This window comes from Gossypium arboreum, chromosome 4 (assembly GCF_025698485.1).
Source record: "Gossypium arboreum isolate Shixiya-1 chromosome 4, ASM2569848v2, whole genome shotgun sequence".
NCBI classification, from domain to species: Eukaryota; Viridiplantae; Streptophyta; class Magnoliopsida; order Malvales; family Malvaceae; genus Gossypium; species Gossypium arboreum.
Window position 1 is genome coordinate 59,097,966 of NC_069073.1, and position 9,590 is coordinate 59,107,555.

Sequence of the window (9,590 nt, forward strand, 5' to 3'; positions counted from 1 at the left end):
CTTTCCAATTTCGGCTCAATAGCCACACACAAAGAGCATGATTTCAATTGACTTTATAACTTAGTCCCTCGCACATTCTATTGTCCGCCATAATATGACAAATCATTTCAATATAATTCAAGTAGGGTCATTACTCAAGACTTACCTCGGACGTGGCCGAACGATTTCGACGGCTATTCAATCACTTTTTCCTTCCCCTTATCCAACGGTGGTCCTCTAAGCTCTTGAGCTAATTCACACAAATTTAACTTATTAAAACCTCATTATGCTAGCTTATGGCCGAATATGATAAGGAGTTTAAATGGTCATATGGCCACCCTTTAGCTCGAATACACAATGGTCATGCACATTTTTAATTACATCAAGCAATTCAATACAATTCATTCAAACATCAAAGAGAAGCTCAAGGTACTTAGCCCATATATCCATTAGACATTAGAGTCACATGTGTACGAAATCACGAATCGAATTCAACATACTAGCTAATATTTCCCCCTTAGCCGAATTTCTAAGTCAAGCTAAAGCCATCAATAGGCTACCTAAGGCCGAATATACACATCAACATATGTATTCGTTCATGTGGCCGAACATACACATCTATGTTGAGGCCGATTTCAACACTTGATACATTCTACAAGTATGGTCGCTTGTATCGACTAAACACCATTTTGTTTCAAGTTCAAAACTAGGCTAATACGCACATATACACTAGTAAATCAAACACTAACATTTGTACTACACCTTACTAGCACTTCTCATTCAAATAACATGAACACCGACCATAGTTTTCTTTTATTTCCTACCATGGCCGAATGCCATACAACACCATACCATGCATCATTACAAGCTTTACTTTTAGCATGCAAATGACATCCACAAATCCACCTTAGCCGAACATTATCTCCATGACATAGTGAAGATTTGAACCATGGGCTAGTTAGAACTCAAGCTAACTACTAAAACATGCTTGAATCTCATGGCACAACATCAAACTTACCTTAACTTAGATGCAAATATGGCCGAATATCTTCAACTTTTCTCCTTTCAAACCGGCCAAGAAGAACCATAGGATGAAGATTTTCTTTTCTCTTTGTATTTTCTTCCTAGTTTTGGCTCAAAGAAAGGATGAACAATTTTTTTTCTTTCTTTTCCTTCAACTCACGGCAATAGGGGGGGATCACACACCTTCTCTCCTTTTTTTTCATTTCTTTATTCCTCACCTTAGTTTAATTTTTTCTCCCATATTGCTCCAACAAAACATGTCTATGACATGTTTTGCCCATCCTCCTTGTCATGGCCGCCACCACTTATAAAAGAGGGTATTTGACATGCAAGACCATTGTTTTGCATGCATGCTTTAATTAGTCATCACACATTTCCTATCCTACTTTCAAAGTTTACTACTAGGTCCTTTTAGTGAAATTCACATTTATAACCCTAAATCAAATCATCAAAAATGTCACACACGAATTAACACATATCATTAGCATCAAAATGAATATTAAATTATTTTTGTGCCTCGGTTTTGTGGTCCCGAAACCACATTCCGACTAGGGTCGTTTTAAAGTCACACAACTCTCCCCACTTAAGAAATTTTCGTCCCAAAAATCTTACCGTACATAGGTTTGGGTATCGCTCTTTCATAGAGTTCTCGGGTTCCCAGGTAGCTTCTTCTATCCCGTGTTTGAGCCATAACACTTTCACTAGCAGAACCCTTTTGTTTCACAACTCCTTCACTTCACGAGCTAGGATACGAATCGGTTCTTCTTCATAACTCATATCGGCTTGAATTTCAACCTCTGATGGACTAATTACGTGCAACGGATTAGATCGATAGCGTCGAAGCATCGAAACATGAAAGACGTCGTGAATCTTTTCAAGTTCAGGGGGCAAAATCAAACGATATGCAACTGGACCGACTCGTTCGGATATCTCATATGGCCCGATGAACCTCAGGCTCAATTTGCCTTTACGGCCAAATCTGAGTATCTTTTTCCAAGGCGAAACTTTAAGAAACACTTTATCTCCCACCTGATACTCAACGTCTTTTCGTTTCAGATCCGCGTACGACTTCTGACGATTGGAGGCTATCTTCAGATTTTCACGGATTACTTTTACTTTCTGTTCAGCATCTTTAATCAAATCCACTCCGAAAATTTTGCTCTCACCGAGCTCGGTCCAAAACAATGGTGTACGGCATTTACGCTCGTACAAGGCCTCGTAAGGCGCCATCTTAATACTTGATTGAAAACTATTGTTGTGGCGAATTCAATCAAAGGTAAATACCGCTCCCATGAACCATCGAACTCGAGGATGCAACATCTCAACATATCCTCAAGTATCTCGAATTATCCGCCGGATTGACCATCGGTTTGGGGTGAAAGGCGGTCTTGAAATGCAACTTTGTTACCCAAAGCTTCTTGCAATTTCTTCCAAAATCGCGAGGTGAATCTCGGATCTCTATCCGACACAATGTAAATCGGTACCGTGTAATCTCACAACTGAGAAACGTACAATTCAAATTAGTTTATCCAATGAAAATCAGACGCGACGGGATAAAGTGAGCCGACTTAGTCGATCTATCAACAACAACCCAAATCGCATCCTTCTTACTTGCGACACAATGGCGGTCCGGACATAAAGTCCATTGTGACTCGATCACATTTCCACTCGGGTATCGTGATCGGTGAAGTAACCTCAAGGCACATGATGTTCCGCTTTCACTTGTTGACATATTAAACATCTCAAACAAAGTCGGAGATGTCTCGTTTCATACCATGCCACCAAAACCGACGTTTCAAATCGTTGTACATCTTCGTACTCCGGTGGATTGCCATTCGGCTACAATGGGCTTCGTTCGAATTATCGAAATAAGTTCAATTCTTTGGAACACACAGACGACTTCGAACCTCAAACAATCGTCATCATCAATTTGAAACTCCGATTCCTTGTTCGAACACACTCATTTCCGTTTTGCAACCAACTCATCGTCAACTTTCGAGCTTCACGAATTTGATGAGTCAATAATGGTTTGGCTTTTAATTCGCTACTAACACATTGTCGGGTAGAATGCACAAGTGTACATTCATCGCTCGCAGCTTAACAAAGATTTCGACTTAAGGCGTCGCAACCACATTAGCCTTTCCCGGTGATAATCAATGACCAGCTCATAATCTTTCAACAACTCAAGCCAATGCCTTTGTCGTAGATTCAAGTATCTTTGAGTCATCAAATATTTGAGATTTTTGTGATCCGAAAATACATGGCACTTCTCACCAAATAAGTAATGTCGCCATATTTTCAAGGCGAATACGATGGCAGCTAATTCGAGATCATGGGTCGGATAATTCTTCTCATGTGGCTTTAATTGTCTCGATGCATAGGCCACAAGTCGACCTTCTTGCATCAATACGCAACCTAACCCAAGTAGGGAGGCGTCACTATAGATGACAAACTCTTTGCCAGATTCGGGCTGCACTAATACTGGAGCTTCCGTCAAATGAGTTTTCAATTGATCGAAACTTTTCTGACACTTTTCCGTCCATTCAAACTTAACATCTTTTTGAAGTAGCTTCGTCATGGGCGTGGCTATCATCGAAAACCTTTACAAACCGTCGGTAGTAACCCATGAGCCCCAAAAGTCTCGAACCTCAAGAATATTTCTCGAGGTTTCAGCTAAGTATGGCTGAAATTTTGCTCGGCCGACTCGAATCCCGATCGCAGATACCACATGACCCAAGAAGCTAACCTCTCTTAACTAGAACTCACACTTGCTGAACTTAGCATATAACCGCTTATCCCGTAAAATTTGCAACACTAATCTCGTGTGCTCGCATGTTCGGTCTCATCTCTTGAATAGACCAAGATGTCGTCAATGAACACAACTACGAACCGATCCAAATATGGTCGAAGATCCGATTCATCAAATCCATAAATACCGCAGGGCATTAGTGAGCCCAAACGGCATCACTAAGAACTCGTAGTGACCATATCTCGCTCAAGGCGCTTTTGGGTATGTCCGATCTCGGATTCAAGAATCGATAATAGCCCGATCTCAAATCTATTTTTGAGAACACCGAGGTTCCTTCAGTTGATCGAACAAATCATCGATACGCTGATAACGGATATTTGTTCTTTATTGTCACTTTATTGTCGACGATAGTCGATGCACAACCTCATGGTTCCGTCCTTCTTTTTCACAAACAATACTGGTGCACCCCAAGGTGAAAAACTCGGGCGAGCAAAACCTCTATCCACCAACTCTTGCAACTGAGCTTTCAACTCCTTTAATTCCGTTGGTGCCATACGATACGGAGCTATCGAAATCGGTGTGGTCCCAGGTACAAGCTCAATACCAAACTCTATCTCCCAAACAGGTGGCAAACCCGGTAATTCTTTGGGAAAAACATCCGGGTATTCACAAACCACTGGCACAGATTCGGGTTTTATTTCTAACTCCTTATCATCAAGTACATACGCAAGGTATGCTTCGCACCCCTTTCTTACATATTTCTGGGCCAACATTGATGATATTACAGCTGGCAACCCCTTTAAGTCCGTAGACTCAACTCAGATCATCTTGTTATTTGCGCACCTCAAATCAATAGTCTTGCTTTTGCAATTCACAACCGCATCATGCACGGTCAACCAATCCATCCCAAGAATAACATCAAATTCATCGAACGGCAAAAGCATCAAGTCCGCTGGAAAACAGGAACCTCGAATTACTAGGGGGCATTTCTTACACACTTTGTCGACAAGCACGTAACGACCCAAGGGATTTGACACCCGAATTACGAACTCAGTAGACTCGATAGGTAAAGTCTTACTGGATGCTAAGGTTTCGCATATATAAGAATGAGTAAAACCAGGGTCAATCAAAGCAATCACATTAGTATCAAAGAGAGTGAAAGTACCGGTAATAACATCTGGCGAGGAAGCATCCTCACTAGCGCATATGGCATAAGCCCTAGCAGGAGCGCGAGCCTCGAATCTGGTCGTAGCATCTCTAGATCCTCTCTGACCACCACTAGCATTGCCCGTATTTCTAGATGGTCTACCTCGAGCAGTGGTAGCGTCCGGTTTCCCACTCTGATCTACATTCTGTTCAGACAACCTTGGGCAATCTTTAATGAAGTGGTCAACTGATCCGCACTTGTAACAGGAGCGGTCACGGAATCTACAACTTCCAGAATGCCATTTGCCACAATCGGCACTCCGTTCTCTCTCGACGATCATTTCCACCATCGGCGATCGAAGTGACTCGTGGTCACAGGGGTCGATCGCGATCTCGTCTAGAAAAGCCCGAAGTGTCTCTAGACCGCCTAAGCCATCTCTAAATTTCTTTGATGACTGTGGGAAGGGCTTCCCAAGACCTCTTCTGAAACTCCCTTGCTCCCACTTCACTTTTCTTTTCTCCATCTCGAGCTCCTCGGCTTTGCACGCCGCTCGACAAGAGCCACAAACTCTCGGATTCCAAAATGCCAACATACGACTTTATATCATCATTCAATCCATCTTTGAAGCGTTTACACATCACGACTTCAAGAAATGCATTCTCGCGTCTGGCTAAGCCTCACAAATTTTCGTTCATAGTCAGAATCGACATGGAACCTTGTTTAAGTTCAAGAAATTCCTTCCGCTTTGATCCATAAATCTCGACCGATATACTTTTTCCAAACTCGGTTTGGAAAAACTCCCAAGTTACTTCTCTCTCGAGGCACAATGTAAGTCGAGTACACCACCAATAGTAAGCGTAATCACGTAGCAAGGAGATAGTACACTTTAGGCATTCATCGGTGTACAAGATAGCTCATCGAGTGCGGATAGTGTTGTCCAACCAAAATTCAGCTTGCTCAAGATCGCCGCTATCCGTAGCTTTAAATTCAGAGCCCCATGTTTTCGGATTCATCAACTGGGGCTTATTCGACCTTATTTGGTCGATTCATCGGAGGCATTGTAGGTGCGGAGGTCGTTTTGTTGGGAATGGAGGTTGTGGAATAGTCAGATTAGTTCGAATGTATTGGTTGAACCAATCATTCATCACGCTATAAAAGGCTTGCCTAGCCTCATCATTCGGATTGTTAGCAATAGGTTGAGAGTCCGTCAAGACTGTCCCTTGTGCGGGCAGCGCCACACTCTCCACATCATCACTATCGCTTCGGTTGGGATCGGGATCCATTACTATAAATAAACACAAATTCAAACGTCGAAATCACCACACTATCAAATAATCACATAAAATGGCATGTATAGCTAGACCCAAACGCATTACGGTAGTCCTAGAATCGACTAAACCGTAGCTCTGATACCAATAAAATTGTAGCACCCCGTACCCGAGTCCGTTACCGGAGTCGAACACAAGGTGCACACAAACTTAATCATTTTCACAGTCCATTTAAAATTTTCCAGACAAGCTGGTTACTACATCACTGTCGCCTTAAAAATCATATCTTGAGTTTCAAAGCTTGAAAATCAGTTTCATAATTTTTCCCTGAAATTAGACTCATATGTCCATCCACAAATTTTTTTCTAGAATTTTTGGCCAGGCCAATTAGTACATTTTATTAGTTAAAGTCTCCCCTGTTACAGGGATCAACTACACTGACCTTTGCGCATTACAACTTGGATATCTCCCTGTACAGGGCTTCAATACTGATGCCATTTATTTCTATAGAAACTAGACTAAAAGAGGAATCTATACATATATGGTATGACTCCTAATTATCTCTGGTTAATTTACAATGAATTTCCAAAGTCGGAACAGGGGATCCAAAAACCGTTCCGGTCCTGTTTCACGAGAACTTTAATATCTCTTAACATATAACTCATATGACCGTTTTGTTTCTTCCATATGAAAGTAGATTCATCAAGGTTCATTTACATAATTTATTAACTATTTAATTCCATTTCTACTATTTTTAGTGGTTTTTCACATCAACGTCACTGCTGCTGTCAGCATCTGTTTTCAAGGTAACCTTTACCTACTTCATAATTTCTTTGATTCAACTAGCCCTTTTAGCATACATGGCACAAGGAATGATCATGATTAACCATTCCAATGACTAATCGTTTCCAAACATTTCCATACCTCTTAATGAACAACATACAAAATGATTATGATACCATGCCAAAGTGTATATAAGCCATTTTCGCATGGCTATCCAAATTTATACAAAATCAAAGGGTCTATGACCAACAAACGAAAGAGTAGTCCTATACATGCCATTTCAAAGTTCAACCAAAATTTGTACCAAAAGGCGGCTTTGATAGTGTGGATGACTTCGACTTGATGATCCCGAATCCGATAGCTAACGAGCAAAATCTATAAAACAGAGAGCCAAAGCAACGGGTAAGCATTTTAATGCTTAGTAAGTCTCAAGTAATGAAATCAGCTTTGACTAAAGTATTACATTCACATAGCTAAATGGATCACTTTAGTAATACACATTCTCATAATCATACTTACTTCACACTTCATCAACATATACACACACAAGGTATCAACCTATCTAAGAGCCGAAAGTTCGTTAGTCGATCGAACGAACACTATTTCAAACGAATCGACTTTTCCGATGCACATGTAAACATACCTTATCGTATGGGTTTTTCGAGCGTATTAATTGAATTTATTACAGCACCAAAACGCTCACCTTCAACCGAGCTTCTTCGGAATTTAGCCGGATATAACCACAAGCACAATTGCCTTCGGGTCTTAACCCGGATATGGTAACTTGCACAAATGCCTTCGGGTCTTAGCTCGGATATAACAACTCGCACGAATGCCTTCGGGTCTTAGCCCGGATATAATCACTAGCATAAATGCCTTCGGGACTTAGCCCGGATATAATCACTAGCATAAATGCCTTCGGGACTTAGCCCGGGTATCATTCAAATACTCATGTACACATATATCAATAATCACGACACATCCATATTTCATTCTCGTTACTAAGGCTCAAACACAAAACATTTATCAAACCTTTCCAATTTCGGCTCAATAGCCACACACAAAGAGCATGATTTCAATTGACTTTATAACTTAGTCCCTACGCACATTCTATTGTCCGCCATAATATGATAAATCATTTCAATATAATTCAAGTAGGGTCATTACTCGAAGACTTACCTCGAACGTGGCCGAACGATTTCGACGGCTATTCGATCACTTTTTCCTTCCCCTTATCCAACGGTGGTCCTCTAAGCTCTTGAGCTAATTCACACAAATTTAACTTATTAAAACCTCATTATGCTAGCTTATGGCGAATATGACAAGGAGTTTAAATGGTCATATGGCCACCCTTTAGCTCGAATACACAATGGTCATGCACATTTTAATTACATCAAGCAATTCAATACAATTCATTCAAACATCAAAGAGAAGCTCAAGGTACTTAGCCCATATATCCATTAGACATTAGAGTCACATGTGTACGAAATCACGAATCGAATTCAACATACTAGCTAATATTTCCCCCTTAGCCGAATTTCTAAGTCAAGCTAAAGCCATCAATAGGCTACCTAAGGTCGAATATACACATCAACATATGTATTCGTTCATGTGGCCGAACATACACATCTATGTTGAGGCCGATTTCAACACTTGATACATTCTACAAGTATGGTCGCTTGTATCGACTAAACACCATTTTGTTTCAAGTTCAAAACTAGGCTAATACGCACATATACACTAGTAAATCAAACACTAACATTTGTACTTCACCTTACTAGCACTTCTCATTCAAATAACATGAACAACGACCATAGTTTTCTTTTATTTCCTACCATGGCCGAATGCCATACAACACCATACCATGCATCATTACAAGCTTTACTTTTAGCATGCAAATGACATCCACAAATCCACCTTAGCCGAACATTATCTCCATGACATAGTGAAGGTTTGAACCATGGGCTAGTTAGAACTCAAGCTAACTACTAAAACATGCTTGAATCTCATGGCACAACATCAAACTTACCTTAACTTAGATGCAAATATGGCCGAATATCTTCAACTTTTCTCCTTTCAAACTGGCCAAGAAGAACCAAAGGATGAAGCTTTTCTTTTCTCTTTGTATTTTCTTCCTAGTATTGGCTCAAAGAAAGGATGAACAATTTTTTTTCTTTCTTTTCCTTCAACTCAAGGCAATGGGGGGGGATCACACACCTTCTCTCTTTTTTTTTTTTCATTTCTTTATTCCTCACCTTAGTTTAATTTTTTCTCCCATATTGCACCAACAAAACATGTCTATGACATGTTTTGCCCATCCTCCCTTGTCATGGCCGGCCACCACTTATAAAAAGAGGGTATTTGACATGCAAGACCATTGTTTTGCATGCATGCTTTAATTAGTCATCACACATTTCCCTATCCTACTTTCAAAGTTTACTACTAGGTCCTTTTTAGTGAAATTCACATTTATAACCCTAAATCAAATCATCAAAAATGTCACACACGAATTAACACATATCATAGGCATCAAAATGAATATTAAATTATTTTTGTGCCTAGGGTCGTTTTAAGGCGGTCACACCAGGTAGGGCTGTAAGAAAAGAAAGGTGAGTCATAAAGACTTCCTAAGTACCAAGCC